Source organism: Procambarus clarkii, chromosome 7 (genome assembly GCF_040958095.1).
Source record: "Procambarus clarkii isolate CNS0578487 chromosome 7, FALCON_Pclarkii_2.0, whole genome shotgun sequence".
Classification (NCBI taxonomy): Eukaryota; Metazoa; Arthropoda; class Malacostraca; order Decapoda; family Cambaridae; genus Procambarus; species Procambarus clarkii.
In genome coordinates, this window is record NC_091156.1 from 14,984,052 (window position 1) to 14,997,597 (window position 13,546).

Genomic DNA, 13,546 nt, shown 5'->3' on the forward strand with positions numbered 1-13,546 from the left:
GAACGCGCGCGCACACAAACCCTCCTACCCCCCCCCCCCACCCCAACCCCAGTCCTCCCCAACACACAGCTTTCAGGATTGGCTGTCCACAGAACCGTGATCGATTCCCGGCCGAGACAGAAACAAATTGGCACAGTTTATTTCACCTGATCACTCTGTTCACCTAGCAATAAATAAATACTCTGGGAGTTAGACAGCTGTTGCACGCTGTATTCCGAGGATGTGTGTGAGTACTCACCTAGATGTGCTTGCCGGGTCGAGCTAGGCTCCTAGCCCCACCTTCTGAACGTTCTTTGTTTTATTAACATATATACAAGAGTTCTTGCATTCTTAAGCCACTACCACACACAGCGTTTCGGACAAGTCCTTAATCTTAATGTTCCCCGGAATACGACCCGCCAAATCGTTTAACAACCAGGTACCCATTCACTGCTGGGTGAACAGGGACAACAGTTAAGGATTGGCGTCAAGTCAGGCCTCCCAATCTGGACACGAACCCCAGACCAAATCGTTCTCTAAGCACTGGGCGAGTGTCTTACCACTGCGCCGCAGGGACTGAATACAATGACACTTCTCAGGCTTCTCATTTATCATATTTACATTTAAAACTTTAAGTGGACTTAGCCTCAACGGCTCCTACGTCTAACCAACTCCACCTTTTAACAGCTCTAACACTGAACAAGTTCTTTCTGACGTTTTTAGTTCATATATTATGCACCCAATACCCATCTTGTGGGCGGTAGTGGAAAGGGTTACAGAGGCACATAATGGGCTCAGGGACTGAACCCCACAATTCATTTAGCTAAGCAAGTTACAATCTTGATGAACTAGTTACACAATTCAGTATAAGTCGTCACATCAACAATGGGTTCAAGATCGACCACAAGTACAGTTTCTAAATTAAGCAACTGACATATGTGGAGAGCTAGTGTCACAATTGATATGTTTATCCTTTAGGAGGCCTGGTCGACGACCGGGCCGCGGGGACGCTAAGCCCCGGAAGCACCTCAAGGTAAGGTAACCACGCGGCTGTGAGTCGTGACTCGTCTGTGTCTCAGGTTTCCATCCTCGTTCTGCTGTTCCGAGCTTTGAACAATGCTGCTTTGTCTAGCTTAACATATATGATTTTAAGGGAAATTGATATCATATTTCCCCCCCTCTCTCCTTTCCCGCAGTGTGGGAAGGTCCAGTTCCCTCACCCTTCCCTCATACCTTAAGCCCTTCCATTCAGGAACGAGTCTTGTTGCATATCTCTGGACTCTTTCTAGTTCCTCTTTGTCCTTTTTCAGATAAGGGCTCTATGCTGTGGATGCATATTCCTGTGTGTGTGTGTGTGTGTGTGTGTGTGTGTGTGTGTGTGTGTGTGTGTGTGTGTGTGTGTGTGTGTGTGTACTCACCTAGTTGTGTACTCACCTAGTTGTGTCTGCAGGATCGAGCATTGACTCTTGGATCCCGCCTTTCGAGCATCGGTTGTTTACAGCAATGACTCCTGTCCCATTTCCCTATCATACCTGGTTTTAAAATTATGAATAATATTTGCTTCCACAACCTGTTCCTGAAGTGCATTCCATTTCCCCACTACTCTCACGCTAAAAGAAAACTTCCTAACATCTCTGTGACTCATCTGAGTTTCAAGCTTCCATCCATGTCCTCTCGTTCTGTTACTATTCCGTGTGAACATTTCGTTTATGTCCACTCTGTCAATCCCTCTGAGTATTTTATACGTTCCTATCATGTCCCCCCTCTCTCTTCTTCTTTCTAGTGTTGTAAGGCACAGTTCCCTCAGGCGCTCCTCATACCCAATCCCTCGTAGCTCTGGGACGAGTCTCGTTGCAAACCTCTGAACCTTTTCCAGTTTCATTATATGCTTCTTCAGATGGGGACTCCATGATGAGGCGGCATACTCTAAGACTGGCCTCACGTAGGCAGTGTAAAGCGCCCTAAATGCCTCCTTACTTAGGTTTCTGAATGATGTTCTAACTTTTGCCAGTGTAGAGTACGCTGCTGTCATTATCCTATTTATATGTGCCTCAGGAGATAGATTAGGTGTTACGTTCACACCCAGGTCTCTTTCGCGCGTCGTCACAGGTAGGCTGTTCCCCTTTCATTGTGTACTGTCCCTTTAGTCTCCTATCTCCTAGTCCCATTTCCATAACTTTACATTTGCTCGTGTTGAATTCCAGTAGCCATTTCTCTGACCATCTCTGCAACCTGTTCAGGTCCTCTTGGAGGATCCTGCAATCCTCATCTGTCACAACTCTTCTCATCAACTTTGCGTCATCCGCAAACATCGACATGTAGGACTCTACACCTGTAAACATGCCGTTAACATATACAAGAAATAGAATTGGTCCCAGCACCGATCCTTGTGGTACTCCACTTGTTACTGTTCGCCAGTCCGACTTCTCGCCCCTTACCGTAACTCTTTGGCTCCTTCCTGTTAGGTAGTTCCTTATCCATGCTAGGACCTTTCCCCCCACCCCCGCCTGCCTCTCGAGTTTGAACAGCAGTCTCATGTGCGGTACTGTATCAAAGGCTTTTTGGCAGTCCAGAAATATGCAGTCTGCCCAACCATCTCTATCCTGTCTTATCCTCGTTATTTTATCATAGAATTCCAGAAGGTTTGTTAGGCACGATTTCCTTTTCCAGAACCCATGTTGATGTTTGTTCCCAAACCTAATGTTCTCCAGGTGTGCAACCAGTCGTAGCCTAATTATTCTTAACAGTATTTTACAGGGGATGCTTGTCAGTGATACAGGTCTATAGTTAAGTGCCTCCTCCCTATCACCTTTCTTGAAGATCGGCACAACATTTGCCTCCTTCCAGCAACTGGGCAATTCTCCCGACATAAGTGACTCATTAAAGATCATTGCCAGAGGCACACTGAGGGCCTGTGCTGCTTCTTTTAGTATCCACGGTGATACTTTGTCTGGTCCAACTGCTTTAGTTTCATCCAGTGTTGTCAACTGTTTCATTACCTCCTCTGCTGTCACCTCTATATCTGATAGTCTTTCATCTAGGGTAACCCCTTCCAACAATGGGAGCTTCTCAGGCTCGGTAGTGAACACCTACCTCGGTAGTGAACACCTACCTCGGTAGTGAACACCTACCTCGGTAGTGAACACTTACCTCGGTAGTGAACACCTACCTCGGTAGTGAACACCTACCTCGGTAGTGAACACCTAGTGAAAGTGTGTGTGTGTGTGTGTGTGTGTGTGTGTGTGTGTGTGTGTGTGTGTGTGTGTGTGTGTGTGTGTGTGAGTGAGTTAGTTATAAATAATAAATAATTTTTTATTCGGGAAAAGCACATACATAGTTGATTGACAAACATAATGCTGTATTTATAGATAGTTACTTTAATACACGGAATTATTGTAGGTCGGCAGACAGAAGGTTACACAAACGAGGGTTAGGCAGTCGGGGTCCAAGAGCTAAGAGTTTTGACCCTACAAGCACAAGTAGTAAACATAAGGCTGGCGTGAGCAGCTGTTCCTGGCCGCGTCACTCTCGTTAAACACCAAGTTCCTGATTTATACGACAACTGAGGCGGCCTTGTAGTGCTTCAGGCGTAAATCACTTGAGTTATTGGAGCAATTGAGGTTGAAAGCTGGCCCTCCCCCTTCCCCCACCTCCCCCTCCTTATCCTTCCCCTTCCCCTCTCCTTCCCCTTCCTCCTTCCCCTCTTCCGATGACGGCACGTACCTACTGGGCGGGCAGAAGTCGCGGGTGGTACGTCTAGCAGGAGTTTGATAGTAGTATGTCTTTAGTGGGTGGTAGATCTCTTGCGTGGTAGATCTTTTGTGTGGTAGATCTCGTGTGGTAGATCTATTGTGTGGTAGATCTCGTGTGGTAGATCTTTTGTGTGGTAGATCTCTTGCGTGGTAGATCTCTTGCGTGGTAGATCTCTTGTGTGGTAGATCTCTTGCGTGGTAGATCTTTTGCGTGGTAGATGTTTTGCGTGGTAGATCTCTCGGGAGGTAGACGCGCGTCGTCCTCATCAGATATCAGTACTGTGTAATATCTGTGACAATGGCCGGTCGGCCGAGCGGACAGCACACTGGACTTGTGTTCCTGTGGTCCCGTGTTCGATCCCGGGCGGCAGCGAGAAACAACGGCCAGAGTTTCTTTCACCCTATGCCCCTGTCACCTAGCAGTAAAATAGGTACCTGGGTGTTAGTCAGCTGTCACGGGCTGCTTCCTGGGGGTGGAGGCCTGGTCGAGGACCGGGCCGCGGGGAGACTAAAGCCCCGAAATCATCTCAAGATAACCTCAAGATATGGCTATATATGTACTCTCGATGATAGCATGTCACCTCCACTCTCCCAAGTCTGTTACTGCCTTGTGTGTCTCCCCGGGGGTGGTGGTGTCTCCCCGGGGGTGGTGGTGGTGGTGTCTCCCCGGGGGTGGTGGTGGTGTCTCCCCGGGGGTGGTGGTGGTGGTGTCTCCCCGGGGGTGGTGGTGGTGGTGTCTCCCCGGGGGTGGTGGTGGTGGATTCTCCCCGGGGGTGGTGGTGGTGGTGTCTCCCCGGGGGTGGTGGTGGTGGTGTCACCCCGGGGGTGGTGGTGGTGGTGTCTCCCCGGGGACGGTACTGGTGTCTCCCCGGGAGGGGGGGCAAGGTATCACCTGCATCCCCCCCCCCCCCGGTCGGGGCTTGGTGTTCCGGACTACGGCAGTTATCGTCGTCTGCTCCAGCAAGTCGTTTTTTTCTACATAAGAAATATTATATATTATCGTTTTCTGTTATACTTTGACTGTTTTCATTCACCACTTGTCTGTGCCGTTATCTCCTGGCACGGACACGGACACGGCCACAGACAGGGCCAGACACGGACACAGCCACAGACAGGGCCAGACACGGACACGGCCACAGACAGGGCCAGACACGGACACGGCCACAGACAGGGCCAGACACGGACACGGCCACAGAAAGGGCCAGACACGGACACGGCCACAGACAGGGCCAGACACGGACACGGCCACAGACAGGGCCAGACACGGACACGGCCACAGACAGGGCCAGACACGGACACGGCCACAGAAAGGGCCAGACACGGACACGGCCACAGACAGGGCCAGACACGGACACGGCCACAGACAGGGCCAGACACGGACACGGCCACAGACAGGGCCAGACACGGACACGGCCACAGACAGGGCCAGACACGGACACTATAAAGAGGAATGGTTTGGTAACCTATGGAAGAATCGCAGTACCTTCGCCTGCTACCTGAAGGTGTTCTGGGAGTTGTTCTCCTACACAAGCCCGGTCCGGACGTGTCCAGCTTGACTTGTGATAACTTGGTCTAACATGCTGGATGCATGGAGAGCCCAACGAGGCCGCACATCCACCACAACCTGGTTGATCCAGCACTTCTTGAAAAAAAAAACATGCCTAATTATCTCTTGAAAACGTCCACTTTTGTTCCAGCAATATTTCTTACGCTTGCTGGGAGGATATTGAGGAGCCTCGGTACCTATTTAACTCCTGGATGAACAGAAGCTACAGTTAAGGATTGGCGCCCAGTCAATCTTCCCCGGCCAGAATACGAACCCCGGGGCCAAAGCGCTTGCTAAACACCAGCTGGGTCAGATTCACGAGAGCACTTACGCAAACACTTACGAACCTGCACATCTTTTCTCAATCTTTGGCGGCTTTGTTTACAATTATTAAACAGTTAATGAGCTCCGAAGCACCAGGAGGCTGTTTATAACAATAACAACAGTTGATTGGGAAGTTTTCATGCTTGTAAACTGTTTAATAAATGTAACCAAAGCCGTCAAAGATTGAGGAAAGATGTACACGTTCGTAAGTGCTTGCGTAAGTGCTTTTATGAATCTGGCCCCAGGCCGAGTGTGTTACCACTTGGCCACGGGGACTGGTATACCACATTTGCTTACAGCATAGCGTAAGTTGATATCCGGTGTTGGTACGTCAACAGCAGCCACAACAACCAGAGAGAACACACAGAAATCACACTAACGTGATGTATCCAATGAACAAATCCACAAGGGCCGTGACGGAGAGGCTACGAGATCCAGTAAGTTCAGTAGAGCTTCGGTTTCAACTCTTTTTACCCTGTCGTAGCTCAGTCGATTAAGGCAGTGTCTGGGATGCTCCCGGACGCAGGTTCGAATCCTCGTCACGGCCCTTGTGGATTTGTTAACCAGAGAGAACTTCAGCGCAGCAAGATATTAACGTTGTCCCAAGACGTAAACAGCCAAACACTCGTAAACCTTGGCGGTGAGGTCGTTAAGAGAATTGCCAGAGTGGTTTATGTTTAATTGTTAGAGGTGGTGGTGGTGGGCTGGCTTACATCACACTGCCACACGGCCGTATATGCATGCTCGCTCAGCGGTATATGCATGCTCGCTCAGCGGTATATGCATGCTCGCTCAGCGGTATACGCATGCTCGCTCAGCGGTATATGCATGCTCGTTCCTTCGAAGGATAATTCCTTCTCTTCTACCTCCTTGAATTATGGTCTCTCCATACTGCCGTTCACCTTTCATGTGAGTCTACAATTAAAGAAGCACTAGTAGGGGGAAAGTAATTATCACAAGAAGGCACCAAGCCTCCCCGTCTTGGTGCCTTCTTTCGATAATTTTTCAATGTCGGGGATATTCAAAAGGCGCTAAATATCACCGAGGATGCCAATAGGATGCCTCGCCTTGCTACACGAGGCGAGCGATGTCAAAGGTATCAGATTCATTAAGGATTTTGTCGAGGGACATCAGGAGAGCAAGACACGCAATCGTCCTGAATATCTGGACATTTCACAAGGCGGTACACTACTGTGAGAGGGACAATGCTGTTTGGACAGTAAAGAGCAGGGCGGCGTTCCATACACGCGTCCATGAGTTACGCGTGTATGGACAATACGTAACCCTAGTCAAAGAGTTACAGCCCCGCTCCTGTGCCAGGTAAGTCTACAGCGGGCTCACCACAGCCCGTTCTACTTTAAGGTAAGGAAACTATGAGGATGAAATTACGTACATTTTGATTTTACTTTATAATAATAATAATAATATAGACAAGATGAAGCGAGCTGAAGCAGCTGGCAGCGGCGGAGGTGCACGACATTGTGACCAACCAACCAACTATGCCTTATTCAAGGCATAGTTGTCCATCCTATGCCTTGACTAAGGCATAGGACGAACAACTTTTTCATTCGTTAAGAAGTGAGTTCCATAGACTGAGTCCTTTTATTTGTATGGAGTGTTTGCACAGATTTAGTTTGATTCTGAGGCTATCAAAGATATATTTATTTCTGTATTTATAATAATACCAATACGGCTGGGAACCCACCAAAACTCAACTGTCATAAATCTGCTGGCGATTTCTACCTGGGGAAGATGGCAGGTCACATTTGCATGAGAAAACACAGGTGATTATGATAACTAGACCGCACATTGCAAAACTACACGAGTGCCAGTCAGAGTGGGGTTACAAGTAACCTGGGAACCCACACAGTCAACAAAGTGTCTATGGATATACACATCATCAGGGCAGCTATGGTTGTCCGGACAAAGATCATAACATGCGTCTGCGTCTGGGATGCTCCCGGACGCATCTTGAGGTTATCTTGAGATGATTTCGGGGCTTTAGTGTCCCCGCGGCCTGGTCCTCGACCAGGCCTCCACCCCCGGGAAGCAGCCCGTGACAGCTGACTAACACCCAGGTACCTATTTTACTGCTAGGTAACAGGGGGCATAGGGTGAAAGAAACTCTGCCCATTGTTTCTCGCCGGCGCCCGGGATCGACCCCGGGACCACAGGATCACAAGTCCAGCGTGCTGTCCGCTCGGCCGACCGGCTCCCTGCATGGGAGCAGGGCATGTTCCCTCCCGGCATGTTCGAATCCTCGTCACGGCCCTTGTGGATTTGTTCAAAGATCATAATACTTAGTTCGGCCTGTAGCAGGACCAAACAAATCTTGGAACGTAGCAGGGGAAACGGGAAGCAAATGTGTGCGAGTGTGGTGACGCTACGCCGATGACCTCCACAGGGATTGGGGACGAACCCACGTGGAGGACGTACGTGTAGTTCCTTCCATGTTACAATGGAAGGAACCACACCAGGGGACGAGGTAAAATTTAAATTTTGCCCCGAGGGGCGAGTTTATTGGGCAGCGCCACTCATCTTGTGAGTGAACATACCGCCATAGCAGAATGTACAACACTCCCCAATAGGAAGAAAACCCGCTGGGTTGTTCATCCTGTCACTTGTACACTATGGGACGAGGTAGTCACCACAGGGGGCTTGGAGCTCAACCCAGCCACAGAAGTGGGAGGGGAACAGTCAGTCAGTCACTAGGAACTAAGAACTAAGAAGCCCAGTCTAAGAACTAGTTCCCAGAGATGAACTAAGCCCAGTCATCAGGGGTATTCAGAGACAAAGCCGGGCCTGAGCCCAACTGACCCCCCCCCCCCCCCGGCCTCTCTACAATCAGATCTTCTCTACCTGCCAAATATGCCCTAGTATGCTCCAACAAGCCCGAGTATAACGAGAAACAAATATATGAGTTGGTCTTTGATCCAGCATATGCTCGAATGACCGCCAAAGGTAGGATGGTTGGTCAAATATCGCACACATCCGCCGCTGCCAGCTGCTTCAGCTCGCTTCATCTCGTCCTCTAGTTGACGGTCAGAGACAAAGACGTGGGATTTGATTCCTGATATTCATCTAGTTGGACTTGCAGGAGTGAGCTACATCTCTTAGGATCCCGCCTCCGAACATCCTATTGAGCAGTCATATTTACTTTTGAAACTGTGTGTGGAGTCTGTCACCACCTTGTCAGTTTTAGCACATTCTGTGTTCATTATCATTACCAATGACAAAATTATTTTTAATATTTCTGTGGTTTATCTGGATGCTTAGCACATCTTCGTGTACCACCCTTGCTAAAGTCTCTCCTTATCTACACTGTTAATTTTCCTGAGAATTTTGTATGTGGTGATCATGCCTTATGTTTCTTTTCCATTCCAGTGCCGGGGGCTCTAACTTTGTTTAGTTTTTCCTCGTGAAGCTCATCCCGGGTTTGGTACTAGTCTTGTGGTATACCTATGAACTTACTCCAGCTTCATAGTACTAACAAGTTCCGAGCGACTCCCACTTCAGATTCCTAGAAGTCCGTTCTTATGTTAGCCAAACATTCACATGCAGCCACGGGAGACATCTCCCGTCACGCAGGGTGCAGCCGCACCTCCACAGATCTCCAGTATCATCTATTGATACTGGTAATGGCTCAAAAGGGCCACAACTTACGGGCTATTCATGCCCGTGCCACCTTTTGGGTGGCTTAATCTTCATCAATCATCACATGCAGCTGACACTATTCATTGGATGTGGGCTTTTGGGGACGTTGACCTACCAATAATTAAGCATTACTCACAGTAATCACAATAGCGTGATACATCAAATGACCAAATCCACAAGGGCCGTAATGAGGGTTCGAACTTACGTCCAGGATGATACCTTGAGGTTACCTTGAGGTGCTTCCGGGGCTTAGCGTCCCCGCGGCCCGGTCGTCGACCAGGCCTTCTGGTTGCTGGACTGATCAACCAGGCTGTTGGACGCGGCTGCTCGCAGCCTGACGTATGAGTCACAGCCTGGTTGATCAGGTATCCATTGGTGGTGCTTATCCAGTTCTCTCTTAAACACTGTGAGGGGATTGCCAGTTATGCCCCTTATGTGTAGTGGAAGCGTGTTGAACAGTCTCGGGCCTCTGATGTTGATAGAGTTCTCTCTCAGAGTACTTGTTGCACCTCCGCTTTTCAACGGGGGTATTCTGCACATCCTGCCATGTCTTCTGGTCTCATGTGATGTTATTTCTGTGAAAGAAAGACGGAAATATGTAACACTTACCATTATGATCCCAGACGCGCCTTGAAATTATTTTACCATGTAACGCAATCGACTAAGCCGCGTCTGGGATCAACCTGGACGTAAGTTAGAACCCTCATCACGGCCTTTGTGGATTTGTTCATAATTAAGCATATAATCGATAATGAATGCTTTGCTATTGCCCTTTTTTGTTTCGAGTATTTTGTGAGCAGTAGATCAACCTGGAAAGTAAGATACCAGGCTTACTTTCCTTGTAAGCCTGGTAGCTTACTTGTATCTTGCTTGTATCTTATTACCTCAACATTCATTTCTCTCCAAGTGAACACCAGGGCTTAACTCAACCTATGTAATCCGTAATACGTAAGTGTAAGCTTCTCTCTCCTTACCATACTACTTGTGTAAAGGAGGAAATGTATATGTTTATCTCTCAGAATGTTTGGTAATATGTTTATTGCTTGTGATGTGTGTCTATGTATGTATTAACACGATGTACTGAACGGGGTGAGAATAGCTTGAGCTACCTCATCCCTTTGTGTGTATTTTACCTCAATAAACTTATTTCAATTTCTCTCTCCTCTTGTCTGTTATTTCAAAAAGTACCTTTCTGTAGTAGCCACTAATTTTGTCTGCATGTTAGCTGAGTACCCAAATGAGCCACAGAGACATTAGAAAGAACTTTTTCAGTGTCAGAGTAGTTAGTAAATGGAGTGCATTTGGCAGTGATGTGGTGGAGGCTGACTCCATACACAGTTTCAAATGTAGATATGATAGAGCTTGAGAAGCTCAGAAATCTGTACAGCAGTAGATTGACTGTTCAGAGGCGGGACCAAAGAGCCAGAGCCCACCCCCACCCCCCCCCCCCCCCCACCCCCGCAAGAACAACTAGGTGAGTACAAGCACGTCATCCCTGTCAGTTTGAGTGCGAAAATGTCTTCCTTAAGCCCAGAAGAGGAGATTCATAAGGTACATTCAACGGCTGATCAAATTACGGATGCTCAGTTTGTTGATGTACAAATTACGGTGATTTCCTCACCTCCCTTGCCACGTGTGGCAAGGGAGGTGAGGAAATTAGTACAAAATTAACATGGCCCTGTACCACAGACAACTGATGTAACGGTTGGTGTACCATCACCAAACACTGCTGCTACCAGGATAACATTCTGAGATAACGTCACCACTGTAACACTTACCATTATGGTTGCTCTTAACTGGTAACCCATCAGGCTGTAACAATTGTTAAATAACACCCCAGAGAAGTGTCCAAGTCCGCCCTTGCAGTAGATAAAGCTCAAGCCGGTCAACAGGGGGACATTGGTCACATCAACAATGATGTTAAATTAACTTTACAATACAGCAATGGATGGTATTAGAACAGGTTACTCATAACAGATAATTAACGCCGTCATCACTTCTCCTGCATTCGGGGTAATTAAGCCAATTGACTCCGGAGAAGACCAATCAATTAGTATAGAGTATAAGGGAAATTTTTATATTTATATACTTCCAGGAGGGATGAAATTCCTTTTAAACTTTACTTAAGTCCAGACAAGTGGAATATATTGTCTCAAAGATACTCGTAAGATCCCAGGTAATGTCCAAAGCAACTCAGGGGCTATGACTTGGGAATTTAAGGGAAAGTATATGAAAATACACATGAGAACAATTTAATCACTATATTTAATTGAATAATGCAAATTAATTAACTCCCGAAGCTAACAAACATCCTATCCTTGAGGCAATGGAAATGGAACTACAAATTATACACTTAACAGATCCTTACCGTATCCTGCTCCTAAGCCGATGTTGTGGGGTCCTCAGGTTGACCTAACGAGCTCTTGTGTCGTCCGCCCCGTTCACACACACTTGACTACGCTCGTCTTGCAAGCAGGTCAGCTACACCTTCCCGTACCACCTTTTCCGACACACATAGGCCTGGGTAGGCTGTATTTAAACATAACAGATAGTGGGATTCGGAGTTATCTAGAAACAGCTTGGTAGGACATTGCTGGGAATTTACTTTCACAATGAGACGGGTAATAAATCCTCTCTACATGATATTTTTTTTTTTTTTTTTTTTTTTTTTTGAGATATATACAAGAGTTGTTACATTCTTGTAGAGCCACTAGTACGCGTAGCGTTTCGGGCAGGTCCCTGGAATACGATCCCCTGCCGCGAAGAATCGTTGTTACAACCAAGTACACATTTTACTGTTGCGTTAAACAGAGGCTACAGTTAAGGAATTGCGCCCAGTAAATCCTCCCCGGCCAGGATACGAACCCATGACATAGCGCTCGCGGAACGCCAGTCGAGTGTCTTACCACTACACCACGGAGACTATTATAAATATATGAGACATGATTATATCTCCATATTATGATTAAGGTGGTACCACTATCCAGTCCTGGTCAGACAACCTCATTACCTCAGTTCATTACAAAAGCTAAAACACTTTCATCCTCCCGGCAAACGAGGAAAAAAGTAAGCGCAAAGTGCTCTCGGCGTTTCGGGCGATCGAGCGGAAACACTGAAAAGTGTATACTCTTTTCACTGACCTGACCTTAATTTTCAATGTACACACTTCATTTTTGTACCAATGTGTTCGCAATACATATGTTCTTCTAGAACATTCTATCAAATGTCACATAAGAATGCGTTAGACCGGCACCATATAAAGAAACTTCGTTGATTACACTTTGCGTGTCACCAATACAATAGTCCTACCACGATGATACAAGACAATTCCGTTCTCCCAAATAGGCTATGTGGCTATTAGAGAAAACGTATATTTTATGGAAAACATCTTCATACTATCCCCAACTCGATCGGATAAGAATTGAATATTATAGAACTATTTGTTCGTCAGACATAAAAATATGTCGCGCGCTCACATTCAAGAGAAAAATAGTTGTCCCGTTTCTGTGTCCGAATAGTAGGAAAGTGTTTAATTAATTAATTAAAATTAATATGCCTTTGGGCCAATTAAAGGAAATGAATCTTTACTCTCAAACGATGAATGATTATATAGGCAAATTAACAAGGTAAACTGCCAAGTGAATACTAACAGTAAACATTACTTAATAAAGTTTAGAAATTAAGGATAATTGGCACCTGCAACGGCATGGTCGACAGTGAATGATCTGACTCCACACGTTACCAACCACACATGGAAACAATTCCATGAATCAACTCGTCCTCCAAACAAAGACCCAACAGTGATTCCATACACCCGCCAACCCTCCCCCCTCCCCTTCCCTGTTTATGAATGAAAAACGGTTTACACACGACTCGACTGTTGACGTTCGAACACTTCCGGAACAAGTGCTTCACAGCAGCCCGTCCTCCAAACAAAGATCCAAAAGTGATTACATTTATATTCGAACCCCAGTTGGAAACAGACCCAACTATAGGATGGGTTAACCCAAGTATCGCGCTTCCAAAAGGGTCGCCCAAGTTGGAAAAGACGAACGCTGAAAGAATATTGTTGAAAACATCTTGATAACTGATTAAACCAAAATTATTTATTAGTCAGAAACGCGATCTATATGTAAAACCTCTACCAGACAAATATTTTAAGTAAAACCGGAGATATTTGTAGTTGTATAAAAGTGGCAGTTTTCATCGCTCGTCAAACTCGAAAACCGCAGCATTCATCTCAGAACCATGCCTATTTCACGCAGATTCCTTAATAAACGTAAGAGTTTTA

At 46.8% G+C, this 13,546-nt stretch overlaps 1 long non-coding RNA gene across 1 annotated transcript in view; it reads left to right on the forward strand.

Moving 5' to 3' along the window:
• LOC138356756 (uncharacterized) overlaps nt 1–9,143 on the forward strand; it is a 100,273-nt gene extending 91,130 nt beyond the window's left edge. The window contains exon 2 of the long non-coding RNA XR_011224636.1: nt 8,986–9,143. This is a non-coding gene — a long non-coding RNA (uncharacterized lncRNA). The remainder of the gene's footprint in view (nt 1–8,985) is intronic.
• The last annotated feature ends 4,403 nt before the right edge of the window (nt 9,144–13,546 follow it).